General features: G+C 58.4%; 1 non-coding gene across 1 annotated transcript; it reads left to right on the top strand.

Moving 5' to 3' along the window:
* The first annotated feature begins 13,289 nt into the window (after positions 1–13,289).
* LOC131871798 (5S ribosomal RNA) lies at positions 13,290–13,408 on the top strand. Its single transcript, XR_009370003.1, has one exon. It is a non-coding gene; the product is annotated as a 5S ribosomal RNA (ribosomal RNA).
* Positions 13,409–13,675: the final 267 nt, after the last annotated feature.

Here is a 13,675-nt window from a genome sequence, read left to right on the forward strand (position 1 = left end):
TTACCCGAAAACCACCGCACCGTCGATGCTCGCGACAGTCATGCCGTGAGACTGTGCACCGTGCACGCGACCGAGTAAGGCCACTCAGAGACATCCATTTCCCAGGCATATGCCCCCTACGCACTTTTGGTGGTGCACCCCGCACGAACAATCCCGCCTCGACCAGCCTGAACAATTCCCCTCTCGAAGGAAGGCCTCGGCCTTAATCGTCCACGACAAACAGCTCGACGAGGCATGAAGCACCCACGGGAGCCGGAGCATGACGATGCAGAGTCTCGGTTCACAGGAGCCTGGGAAGAACATCCCGTACGGAACCCTTTACCCGAAAACATCCGAACCGCACATGCTCGCGACAGTCCTGCCGTTAGAGAATGCACCGTGCACGCGACCGAGTAAGGCCACTCAGAGACATCCATTTCCCAGGTATATGCCCCCTACGCACTTTTGGTGGCGCAACTCGCACGAACAGTCCCACCTCGACCCCGTAAACAAGCTTTTTTGCCTCGAAGAGTTCGTCGGAGACGAAGAAGCAACCTTCAGTGCAAACGTAGCACTCTTTTGTGCAACCGCCCAAACAACGCCCCCTCTACCCTCTGTCGAAACACTCGGCATTGCTGCTCCCTAAGGTGAGCTTCTCCTCATAGGCAATTCCGCTCTTATCCGGTCACGTTGTGTGTGCCCGAATTTCGCAAGGCAACCTCCATGGGACATGGAAAAGACTCGAGAAGAGAGCTCGCTCACGGGAGAGAGAAGCCAAGGAGACCACGAGAGTGCTGAGAGTGGGACAGCGCTGAATAGGCGGGAGAAGCCTGCGCGTATAAACGGAGATATATATCCAATTGCAACGAAGGAACGTGCCAAAGATCGAGAACAATGGCAGAAATGCTAGTAACGTGCACTTCGGGACCAACGCATCACCGGAAGACAACCGCCAAACATCGAAAGAGTCGCGATGCTCCGCAACCTACGTGCAAAGCGGTCGCACACCGGGTAAGGGAGTGAGAGCCCCAAACATAGCTGGGCGAGGCGCTCACTCCGCTCTTTAATATCTCGTTAATACCGCCAAGGAAATGGCACAAGCACACACACACAAGCATCCTCGGAAGAGGACAGTTCGAGTGACAGGTCAAATCCAAGAGTTCCGAAGACTACCTCCAGGAACAATCGGGAACAAGACCGATTACAAGTCGTCGAGTCTGTTACTGGGCGAACACGAGATGCGCACAGGAAATCGATCAGCCCTCACAATGGCCCAAGGCCAGAGATCGGACTGCTACGATTTACCCCAACAATCATCGTGCCACTCTTCGCAGAGAGGTGATAGACGCCAACGAGCCCGCGCATAGCAATCGAGGTGTAAAAAGGGCGTTGAAGGCAGGAAGCCTGGACGAAAGAGGCTACGAGGTCACCTCGAAGCGGTCTAAGAATCGGGCGCACTTGGGGCGACTACCAGTGCCAACCCCTTATCCCGCGGTGCGTCCGACACACAGAAATTTCCAAGGCGGCCAAGGAGCCTCCCCGCATAGCAATCGGGGTGTGAGGTTACGGATGCAGCATTGATAGCAATCGAGGTGTGAGGCGAAGGATGCAGAAGTGAGAGCCGAGGGATGTAGCAGAGATAGCAATCGGGGTGTGTGATGCAGAAGAGATAGCAATCGAGGTGTGCGGTGGGAAGGGCCCAGCAGCCAGAATGCATGAAGCGACGGATGAAGCAGTGATGACAACCGGGCTGTGAGGAGAGGAGGGATGCAGCCAAGAAAGCAATCAGGGCTCGAGGCAAGGGATGCATCAAGGATAGCAATCATGTTGTGAGGCGAGATTCCAAAGGCTAAACGTGAGAGGCTGCAGGGTCGACTCAGAGAGGTCTATGCATGTGAGAGGCTGAAAGCAAGGTCGACTCGGAGCGGTCTATGCATCGGGCGCGCTTGGGGCGACTACCAGTGCCAACCCCTTATCCCGCGACGCGTCCGACAAAGAGAACGTTCCAAGGCGGCAGAGGAGGTTACCAGCCGAAGGATGCAGTAGCAATAACAGGTATAGTTCCGCGGCGGCCGAGAAGACTCACCGCATAGGAATCGGGATGCGAGGCGAGGGATGCGGCGGGAAGGCCCCGACGGCTAAACGGAAGAGGCTGCAGGGCCGCCTCGGAATGGTCCAAGCATCGGATGCGATTGGGACGACTACCAGTGCCAACCCCTTATCCCGCGATGCGTCCGATACACAGATAGTTCCAAGGCGGCCGAGGAGCCTCACCGCATATCAATCGGGGTGCGAGGCGAGGGATGGGGCGGGAAGGCCCCAACGGCTAGACGGAAGAGGCTTCAGGGCCACCTCGGAATGGTCCAAGCATCGGACGCGCTTGGGGCGACTGCCAGTGCCAACCCCTTATCCCGCGATGCGTCCGATACACAGATGGTTCCAAGGCGGCCGAGGAGCCTCACCGCATAGCAATCGGGGGTGCGAGGCGAGGGATGGGGCGGGAAGGCCCCAACGGCTAGACGGAAGAGGCTTCAGGGCCGCCTAGGAATGGTCCAAGCATCGGACACGCTTGGGGCGACTACCAGTGACAGCCCCCTATCCCGCGATGCGTCCGATACGAAGATGGTTCCAAGGCGGCCGAGGAGCCTCACCGCATAGCAATCGGGGTGCGAGGTGGGGGATGCGGCGAGATGGCCCCAACGGCTAGACGGAAGAGGCCACAGGGCCGCGTCGGAATAGTCCAAGCATCGGACGCGCTTGGGGCGACTACCAGTGACAACCCCTTATCCCGCGATGCGTCCGATACGAAGATAGTTCCAAGGCGGCCGAGGAGCCTCACCGCATAGCAATCGGGGTGCGAGGTGGGGGATGCGGCGAGATGGCCCCAACGGCTAGACGGAAGAGGCTGCAGGGCCGCCTCGGAATAGTCCAAGCATCGGACGCGCTTGGGGGCCACTACCAGTGACAACCCCTTATCCCGCAATGCGTCCGATACGAAGATAGTTCCAAGGCGGCCGAAGAGCCTCACCGCATAGCAATCGGGGTGCGAGGTGGGGGATGCGGCGAGATGGCCCCAACGGCTAGACGGAAGAGGCCACAGGGCCGCCTCGGAATAGTCCAAGCATCGGACGCGCTTGGGGCGACTACCAGTGACAACCCCTTATCCCGCGATGCGTCCGATACGAAGATAGTTCCCAGGCGGCCGAGGAGCCTCACCGCATAGCAATCGGGGTGCGAGGCGAGGGATGCGGCGAGATGGCCCCAAAGGCTAGACGGAAGAGGCTGCAGGGCTGCCTCGGAATAGTCCAAGCATCGGACGCGCTTGGGGCGACTACCACTGCCAACCCCTTATCCCGCGATGCGTCCGATACACAGATAGTTCCGAGGCGGCCGAGGAGGTGGGGGATGCAGCGAGATGGCCCCAACGGCTAGACGGAAGAGGCTGCAGGGCCGCCTCGGAATAGTCCAAGCATCGGACGCGCTTGGGGCGACTACCAGTGACAACCCCTTATCCCGCGATGCGTCCGATACACAGATAGTTCCGAGGCGGCCAAGGAGCCTCACCGCATAGCAATCGTGGTGCGAGGTGGGGGATGCGGCGAGATGGCCCCAACGGCTAGACGGAAGAGGCTGCAGGGCCGCCTCGGAATGGTCCAAGCATCGGATGCGCTTGGGGCGACTACCACTGCCAACCCCTTATCCCGCGATGCGTCCGATACACAGATAGTTCCAAGGCGGCCGAGGAGCCTCACAGCATAGCAATCGGGGTGCGAGGCGAGGGATGCGGCGAGAAAGCCCCAACGGCTAGAGGGAAGAGGCTTCAGGTCCGCCTCGGAATGGTCCAAGCATCGGACGCGCTTGGGGCGACTACCAGTGACAACCCCTTATCCCGCGACGCGTCCGATACACAGATAGTTCCAAGGCGGCCGAGGAGCCTCACCGCATAGCAATCGGGGTGCGAGGCGAGGGATGCGGCGAGAAGGACCCAACGGCTACACGGAAGAGGCTTCGGGGCCGCCTCGGAATGGTCCAAGCATCGGACGCGCTTGGGGCGACTACCAGTGACAACCCCTTATCCCGCGACGCGTCCGATACACAGATAGTTCCAAGGCGGCCGAGGAGCCTCACCGCATAGCAATCGGGGGTGCGAGGCGAGGGATGCGGCGAGAGAGGACCCAACGGCTACACGGAAGAGGCTTCGGGGCCGCCTCGGAATGGTCCAAGCATCGGACGCGCTTGGGGCGACTACCAGTGACAACCCCTTATCCCGCGACGCGTCCGATACACAGATAGTTCCAAGGCGGCCGAGGAGCCTCACCGCATAGCAATCGGGGTGCGAGGCGAGGGATGCGGCGAGAAGGACCCAACGGCTAGACGGAAGAGGCTTCGGGTCCGCCTCGGAATGGTCCAAGCATCGGACGCGCTTGGGGCGACTACCAGTGACAACCCCTTATCCCGCGACGCGTCCGATACACAGATAGTTCCAAGGCGGCCGAGGAGCCTCACCGCATAGCAATCGGGGTGCGAGGCGAGGGATGCGGCGAGAAGGACCCAACGGCTAGACGGAAGAGGCTTCGGGTCCGCCTCGGAATGGTCCAAGCATCGGACGCGCTTGGGGCGACTACCAGTGACAACCCCTTATCCCGCGACGCGTCCGATACACAGATAGTTCCAAGGCGGCCGAGGAGCCTCACCGCATAGCAATCGGGGTGCGAGGCGAGGGATGCGGCGAGAAGGACCCAACGGCTAGACGGAAGAGGCTTCGGGTCCGCCTCGGAATGGTCCAAGCATCGGACGCGCTTGGGGCGACTACCAGTGACAACCCCTTATCCCGCGACGCGTCCGATACACAGATAGTTCCGAGGCGGGCCGAGGAGCCTCACCGCATAGCAATCGGGGTGCGAGGCGAAGGATGCGGCGAGAAGGACCCAACGGCTAGACGGAAGAGGCTTCGGGTCCGCCTCGGAATGGTCTAAGCATCGGACGCGCTTGGGGCGACTACCAGTGACAACCCCTTATCCCGCGACGCGTCCGATACACAGATAGTTCCAAGGCGGCCGAGGAGCCTCACCGCATAGCAATCGGGGTGCGAGGCGAGGGATGCGGCGAGAAGGACCCAACGGCTAGACGGAAGAGGCTTCAGGGCCGCCTCGGAATGGTCCAAGCATCGAACGCGCTTGGGGGCGACTACCAGTGACAACCCCTTATCCCGCGACGCGTCCGATACACAGATAGTTCCGAGGCGGCCGAGGAGCCTCACCGCATAGCAATCGGGGGTGCGAGGCGAGGGATGCGGCGAGAAGGACCCAACGGCTAGACGGAAGAGGCTTCAGGGCCGCCTCGGAATGGTCCAAGCATCGGACGCGCTTGGGGCGACTACCAGTGACAACCCCTTATCCCGCGACGCGTCCGATACACAGATAGTTCCGAGGCGGCCGAGGAGCCTCACCGCATAGCAATCGGGGTGCGAGGCGAGGGATGCGGCGAGAAGGACCCAACGGCTAGACGGAAGAGGCTTCAGGGCCGCCTCGGAATGGTCCAAGCATCGGACGCGCTTGGGGCGACTACCAATGACAACCCCTTATCCCGCGACGCGTCCGATACACAGATAGTTCCGAGGCGGCCGAGGAGCCTCACCGCATAGCAATCGGGGTGCGAGGCGAGGGATGCGGCGAGAAGGACCCAACGGCTAGACGGAAGAGGCTTCAGGGCCGCCTCGGAATGGTCCAAGCATCGGACGCGCTTGGGGCGACTACCAGTGACAACCCCTTATCCCGCGACGCGTCCGATACACAGATAGTTCCGAGGCGGCCGAGGAGCCTCACCGCATAGCAATCGGGGTGCGAGGCGAGGGATGCGGCGAGAAGGACCCAACGGCTAGACGGAAGAGGCTTCAGGGCCGCCTCGGAATGGTCCAAGCATCGGACGCGCTTGGGGGCGACTACCGTTGCCAACCCCTTATCCCGCGATGCGTCTGATACACAGATAGTTCCGAGGCGGCCGAGGAGCCTCACCGCATAGCAATCGGGTTGCGAGGCAGATTATTGGGAAGGGAACCCCCTGGGATGCGGCTCAAGCAGTGCCCAAAGGGACTGGAATGCGGAATCACATCGAGAGACCCAAATGCTATACGAGGGCTCAAATCGAATTATCGATTTGGCCACGACATGGACGAATCACATCGAGAGACCCAAATGCTATACGAGGGCTCAAATCGAATTATCGATTTGGCCACGACATGGACGCATCGGAACGACTACCTTTGCCGAACCACTCGCAATTGCATCCATACCGAAACCAATAGACATTTCCGTTAGAGCCCTCGCATAGCATTCGGGAATCTCGCATGCCCCTCTAAATCGACCAATGCTGGCGCTCAATGAAAATCCGAGCGCTACCACCGTTCGAGCGCCAGCATTGGTCGAGTTAGAGGGGCACGGGGGAGAATGCTCCAGTCAACACCTCCCCTATATAAGTTATTTGTCCGATTCTCGCACAACCGTAGTCTGCCTCGTCGAATCAAACAACGGTCCCAGATTCCGACTTCCGTTCCGTAGAGACCCAAAAGCTAGATGGAGGCTCGCAAGAAAGAGAGTCGGCGCATAGCAATCGGGTTTCTCGAACGTTTAGGGACCGAGCTCACTTGCGGATAGGGCAAAATCCGCCAAGCAACCCAAAAGCTAGACGGGGGCTCGAATCGAATCGCCTAGGCGGCCACAACAACGACGTGTTGGATCGACTACCAGTGCCAAACCATTCAGCAAGACTAGTCTGTGTCGAGGCCGGATAGAGATTCTCAGAGAGCGCCCGCATAGCATTTAGGAGACCTGCCGCGTCCCTCACACTCGACAAATGGTGGTGCACGTTTATAAATCCGAGCGATCCCAACCCTTTCAAGCACCAACATCGGTCGAGATAGAGGGGCACGGAGGGGGCTGCGTGAGACAACACAGTCCCCTATATAAGTTATTTGTCCGATTCTCACACATCCGAAGAATGGTCATCAAATCGGACAACAGCCCAAACTTCCGACTTCCGTCCCAGAAAGCCCAAGAGCTATCTAAAACGTTCATGGCCGGAACTCGATCGCGGCTATACCAGTCCGCCAAGCAACCCAAAAGCTAGACTGGAGCTCTAGTCGAATCACCTCTGTGGCCATTGCAAGGACGTGTTGGAGCGACTACCATTGCCGAACCATTCCGCAGGTCGAGTCCATACCAAGGCCGCATAGAGATTCACGATGAGCTCCTGCATAGCAATCAGGAGACTTGCCGTGTCCATCACAATCGATAAATCCTGGTGCAAGATTTTTGCATCCGAGCGCTCCAACCAGTCGAGCACCAGCATCAATCGACATAAACGGGCACGGGGGGAGGATGCTCGAGAACACTACCTCCCCTATATAAGTTATTTGTCCGATTCTCAAGCAGCCGAAGTCTGGTCATCGAATCGGGTCAAAGACCACAACTTCCGACTTTACCCACAATGCAAGTCATCGAATCGAACATCGGCCCCCGAGTCGGACTCCATGCGTATGTCAGGTCATCGGACCCAAATTCCGCCTTCCTGCGCATGGCGGGCCATCAATATCAACTCGGTCATCGGACCCAAACTCCGCCTTTTTGCGTATGGCACGCCTTCAAATCGGTCATCGGACCCAAATTCCGCCTTCCTGTGCATGGCGGGCCATCAACATCAACTCGGTCATCGGACCCAAATTCCGCCTTTCTGCGCATGGCACGCCATCAACTCGGTCATCGGACCCAAATTCCGCCTTCCTGCGCATGGCAGGTCATCGGACACAAATTCAGACCTCGCCAATATGCCTACGTATCGAATCGGTCATCGGACCCAACTTCCGACTTCATCCATACTGTAGGGTCTTTGAGGTTGGCGCGGTGCGCTCAACCCAGGGAGTCGACCCATCGAAGCATACACCTCCCCTATATAAGCTATTTGTCCGATTCCCACACCTGTGTAGTTTGCACCTCTGACCAGGACATCGACCCCAACTTCCGAACTCGACTGCAACGACGGCACCAGCGCCTTGGTGCGCACCTTGCGACGCACAGTCCCAACATTCGCCTTCCTGCACATGGCAGGTCATCGGACCCAAATTCCGACCTCGCGAGTATGCCTACATATCGAATCGGTCATCGGACCCAACTTCCGACTTCATCCATACCGTAGGGTCTTTGAGGTTGGCGCGGTGCGCTCAACCCGGGGAGTCGACCCAACGAAGCATACACCTCCCCTATATAAGCTATTTGTCCGATTCCCACACCTGTGTAGTTTGCACCTCCGATCAAGACATCGACCCCAACTTCCGAACTCGCCTCCAACGACCGAACCAGCGCCTTGGTGCGCACCTTGCAACGCACAGTGCCAACATTCGCCTTCCTGCACGTGGCAGGTCATCGGACCCAAATTCCGACCTCGCGAGTATGCCTACATATCGAATCGGTCATCGGACCCAACTTCCGACTTCATCCATACCGTAGGGTCTTTGAGGTTGGCGCGGTGCGCTCAACCCGGGGAGTCGACCCAACGAAGCATACACCTCCCCTATATAAGCTATTTGTCCGATTCCCACACCTGTGTAGCTTGCACCTCCGATCAGGACATCGACCCCAACTTCCGAACTCGACTAAAAAGACCGCACCAGCGCCTTGGTGTGCACCTTGCAACGCACAGTGTCAACATTCGCCTTCCTGCACATGGCAGGTCATCGGACCCAAATTCCGACCTCATGAGCATACCTACTAATCGAATTGGTCATCGGACCCAACTTCCGACTTCATCCATACCGTAGGGTCTTTGAGGTTGGCGCGGTGCGCTCAACCTGGGGAGTCGACCCATCGAAGCATACACCTCCCCTATATAAGCTATTTGTCCGATTCCGACACCTGTGTAGTTTGCACCTCCGCTCAGGACATCGACCCCAACTTCCGAACTCGCCTGCAACGACCGAACCAGCGCCTTGGTGCGCACCAAAAGTGCGCACTTTTGGAGGGCACTTTTGTGCGCTCCAAAGGTGCGCACTTTTGGAGGGCACTTTTCTGCGCTCCAAAGGTGCGCACTTTTGGAGGGCACTTTTTGGAGGGCACTTTTCTGCGCTCCAAAGGTGCGCACTTTTGGAGGGCACTTTTTGGAGGGCACTTTTCTGCGCTCCAAAGGTGCGCACTTTTGGAGGGCACTTTTTGGAGGGCACTTTTCTGCGCTCCAAAGGTGCGCACTTTTGGAGGGCACTTTTTGGAGGGCACTTTTCTGCGCTCCAAAGGTGCGCACTTTTGGAGGGCACTTTTTGGAGGGCACTTTTCTGCGCTCCAAAGGTGCGCACTTTTGGAGGGCACTTTTCTGCGCTCCAAAGGTGCGCACTTTTGGAGGGCACTTTTTGGAGGGCACTTTTCTGCGCTCCAAAGGTGCGCACTTTTGGAGGGCACTTTTTGGAGGGCACTTTTCTGCGCTCCAAAGGTGCGCACTTTTGGAGGGCACTTTTTGGAGGGCACTTTTCTGCGCTCCAAAGGTGCGCACTTTTGGAGGGCACTTTTGTGCACTCCAAAGGTGCGCACTTTTGGAGGGCACTTTTCCTGTGCTCCAAAGGTGCACACCTAGGTGAGCACCTTCGACCACACCTTGTAGCACACCAAACTCTGACTTTCGACTTCATCCGCAATGCAGGGTCTTTGAGGTTGGCGCAATGCGCACAACCAGGGGAGTCGACCCATCAAACCCAACACCTCCCCTATATAAGCTATTTGTCTGATTCTCATACATGCGTAGCCTGCAGGAGCAATTAGGACATCGACCCCAACTTTCGGCTTCTAAACGAAAACAAGGTCTTTGAGGTTGGTGTAATGCGAACAACTAGGGGAGTCAACCCATCAAACCCAACACCTCCCCTATATAAGCTATTTGTCTGATTCTCATACATGTGTAGTCTACAGGAGCAATTAGGACATCGACCCCAACTTTTGACTTCTTAACGAAAACAAGGTCTTTGAGGTTGACGTAATGCGCACAACCAGGGGAGTCGACCCATCAAACCCAACACCTCCCCTATATAAGCTATTTGTCCGATTCTCATACATGTGTAGCCTGCAGGAGCCATTAGGACATTGACCCCAACTTTTGACTTCTTAACGAAAACAAGGTCTTTGAGGTTGGCGTAATGCGCACAACCAAGGGAGTTGACCCATCAAACCCAACACCTCCCCTATATAAGCTATTTGTCTGATTCTCATACATGTGTAGCCTGCAACAACGATTAGGACATCCACCCCAACTTCTGAATTCGTCTGCGTTGACCGCACCAAAGGTGCACGCCTTGGTGCTCACCAAAATCCGACTTCCGACTTCTTCTGCTATGCGGGGTCTTTGAGGTTGGCGCAGTGCGCACAACCAGGGGAGTCAACCCACCGAATGCAACACCTCCCCTATATAAGCTATTTGTCTGATTCTCATACATGCGTAGACTGCAGCAATGATTAGGACATCCACCCCAACTTTTGACTTCTTAAACAAGACAGGGTCTTTGAAGTTGGTGCAGTGCACACAACCAGGGGAGTCGACCCATCAAACGCAACACCTCCCCTATATAAAGCTATTTGTCCGATTCTCATACGTGTAGTCTGCAGCAGCGATTAGGACATCGACCCCAACTTCCGAATTCGTTTGCATTGACCGCACCAAAGGTGCACGCCTTGGTGTGCACCCTGGAGTGCACTTTGGTGCTCACCTCGGTGCACACTTTGGTGTGCACCTCGGTGTGCACCAAAGGTGCGCACCTTGGAGCGCACCAAAGGTGTACACTTTGGAGCGCACCACATAGGGTCTTTGAGAGGTTGGCGCAGTGCGCACACCAAGGTGGGTGTTGAGGTGCGTGCCGAGGTGGGTGGGTGCTAGGGTGCGCTCCATGGTGGGTGCCAGGGTGGGTGCGTGCTAGGGTGGATTCCAAAGAGGGTCATAGGGTGGGTGCCAAGGTGGGTTGGTGATATAGTGGGTTCAAAGGTGGGTACTAGGGTGGGTTCCAAGGTGGGTCACAAGTTGGGTGCCAGGATGCGTGGGTGTTAGGTTGGGTGCCAAGGTGGGCTCCTGCGTGGGTGGGTGCTAGGGTGGGTTTCAAGGTGGACGCGAGGGCGGGTGCCAAGGTGGGTAACAAGTTGGGTGTTAGGATGGGTGAGTGCTAGAGTGGGTGCCAAGGTGGGTGGGTGCTAAGGTGGATGCCAAGGTGGTTCACAGGGTGGGTGGGTTCTAGGGTGAGTTCCAAGGTGGGTCACAGGTTCAGTGCTAGGGTGGGTGTCAAGGCGGGTGTCGAGGTGCCTGGGTGCTAGGGTGTGGATGCCAATGTGGGTCATAGGGTGGGTACTAGGGTGGGCTGCAATGTGGGTGCCAAGGTGGGTAACATGCTCGGTGGGTTCTAAATTGGGTGCCAGGGTGGGTGTGCACCCACCTTGCCCGAGGTGGGTGCCAAGGTGCCAGTGTGGGTGGGTGCTAAGGTGGATGCCAAGGTGGGTGAGAAGGTGGGTGATAGGTTGAGTGGTAGGATGGGTGGGTGCCAAGATGGGTCACAGGGTGGGTGCAAGGGTGGGTAGGTGCTAGGGTTGGTGTCAGGGTGGGTGGGTGCTAGGTTGGGTTCCAAGGTGGGTGCGAGGGTGAGTGTCAAGGTGGGTCACAGGTTAGGTGCTAGGATGGGTGAGTGCTAGGGTGCAAAGGTGCCAGGGTGGGTGCTAGGATGGGTCGATGCTAGGGTGAGTGGCAAGGTGGGTCCACAAGTGTCAAGGTGGGTGCCGAGGTGGGTGCCAAGTCGGCGACTGCTATGGTGGATGCCAAGGTGGGTCACGGGGTGGGTGCCAAGTTGCTAGGTTGGGTTCCAAGGTGGGTGCCAACGTGGGTGCTAGGGTGCGTGGGTTAAAGGGTGTGTCACAACGTGGGTGCCAGGATGGGTGCGCACCCACACTGGCCAAGACGGGTGCGGGTGCAAGGTTGGGTTCCAAGCCCGGTCACAGGCTGGGTGCTAGGATGGGTGGGTGCCAAGGTGGGCACCAGGGTGGGTGCACCCACCCTGGCCAAGGTGGGTCACGGGGTGGGTCCTAGGGTGGGTAACGGGGTGGGTACTAAGGTGCGTGCCAAGGTGGGTCATAGGGTGGGTGCCAAGGTGGGCACCAGGGTGGGTGTGCACCAACCCTAGCCAGGGTAGGTCACGGGGTGGTTGTCGGGGTGGGCGTCAAGGAGCCAAGGTGGGTGGCAAGTAGCCAAGTTGCGTGCCAAGGTGGGTGTCGGGGTGGGTGCCAAGGATCCAAGGTGGGTGCCAAGGAACCAAGGTGGGTGTCTGGGTGGGTGCCGAGGTGGGAGCCAGGGTGGGTCCCAAGGTGAGTGCAAAGGTGGGTGCCAGGGTCAAGGTGAGTGCCAATGTGGGTTCCAAGGTGCCAGGGTCAGGGTGAGTGCCAATGTGGGTTCAAAGGTGCTAAGTTGGGTGCGAGGTTGGGTGCGAGGGTGGGTGGGTGCCAAGGTGTGCTAGGTGGAAGCCCGGGTGGGTCGGCATCCCATGGGTGTCGAGTTGGGTGCCTGATGGGTGCTTCTTGTCAAGTTTTAGTCGTCGGGACTCATTTCGAGCCTTAGAGGTCGTTTCTTGTCCGGTTGCCCTGTCTTCGACCTGGGAACCCAATTTTGGTCCTCGGGTCCCATTTTTTTTTGTCTCGCATCCCACTTTTGGCCTGTGGCCTTTTCGGGGTCGATTCTCGTTTTGGGCATCAGAGCATGTTTCTTCTCCTAAAACCCAATATTTGTTTATTAAGTCTCGGAACACATTTTTGTTCTCGTGGACCCATCATGGGTCTTGGAACGCATTTGTGGTCCTTGGGTCCCATTTTGCATCCCGAAACTTGTGTTTTGGTGCTTGATCCCTATTTTGGGTGCCCACCTTGCACCAAGTGCGCACCCGGGGCAAACCGAGCGCCTTGGTGCACCGGGGCAAGATCGAGCGTGCACCCGAGGCGCCCCGAACATGCACCAAGGTGCACTCGGCCCACATGTGAGCGCAGGTCGTTGCGCCCGAGGTGGTGTGTGGGCACCGCGTTGCAGACGGGACACTGCACGCACACGACGCCCCCTCCAGGTGCACGCACGTAGGCCGGGCCGGGTGCACACCCGACGCCCTAGCAAGGTGCGCGCACCCGGGCAGGGCTCACACTTGGCGAACGGGGCGCACTTCGCGAGGGAGGGTGTGCACCTCGACGGGGGTGGGTGGCCGGGGTGGATTCGCACGTGGGTCGCGGTTTGCTAAGTACACACTGCGACAAGCTCATAACGGGTGCGATCATACCAGCGTTAGTGCACCGGATCCCATCAGAACTCCGCAGTTAAGCGCGCTTGGGCCGGAGTAGTACTGGGATGGGTGACCTCCCGGGAAGTCCCGGTGTTGCACCCTTTTTTAGTTTTTCGCCGGGCGTCGCAATGCTATTTGAATAAACCTTTTGCCCGTTTGCGTTCTCGTCGGGGCCGGGCCGGGCCGGGGTGCGCTGCCCGCACTACCGCGCGCGCGGGGGGCGACACCGAGCGCGCACCCGAGGCGCCCCGAGCACACAGGCCACGGTGCAACCCGGGCGTTGTGCGCGCACCCCGGTGCGCCCGAGGTGCTGCGCGCGCACCCAGGTGAAATCGGTGTGCACCTCGGCCAGTGCGCGCTCGGTCGAGT

This window comes from Cryptomeria japonica, unplaced genomic scaffold (genome assembly GCF_030272615.1).
Source record: "Cryptomeria japonica unplaced genomic scaffold, Sugi_1.0 HiC_scaffold_462, whole genome shotgun sequence".
Taxonomy (NCBI): domain Eukaryota; kingdom Viridiplantae; phylum Streptophyta; class Pinopsida; order Cupressales; family Cupressaceae; genus Cryptomeria; species Cryptomeria japonica.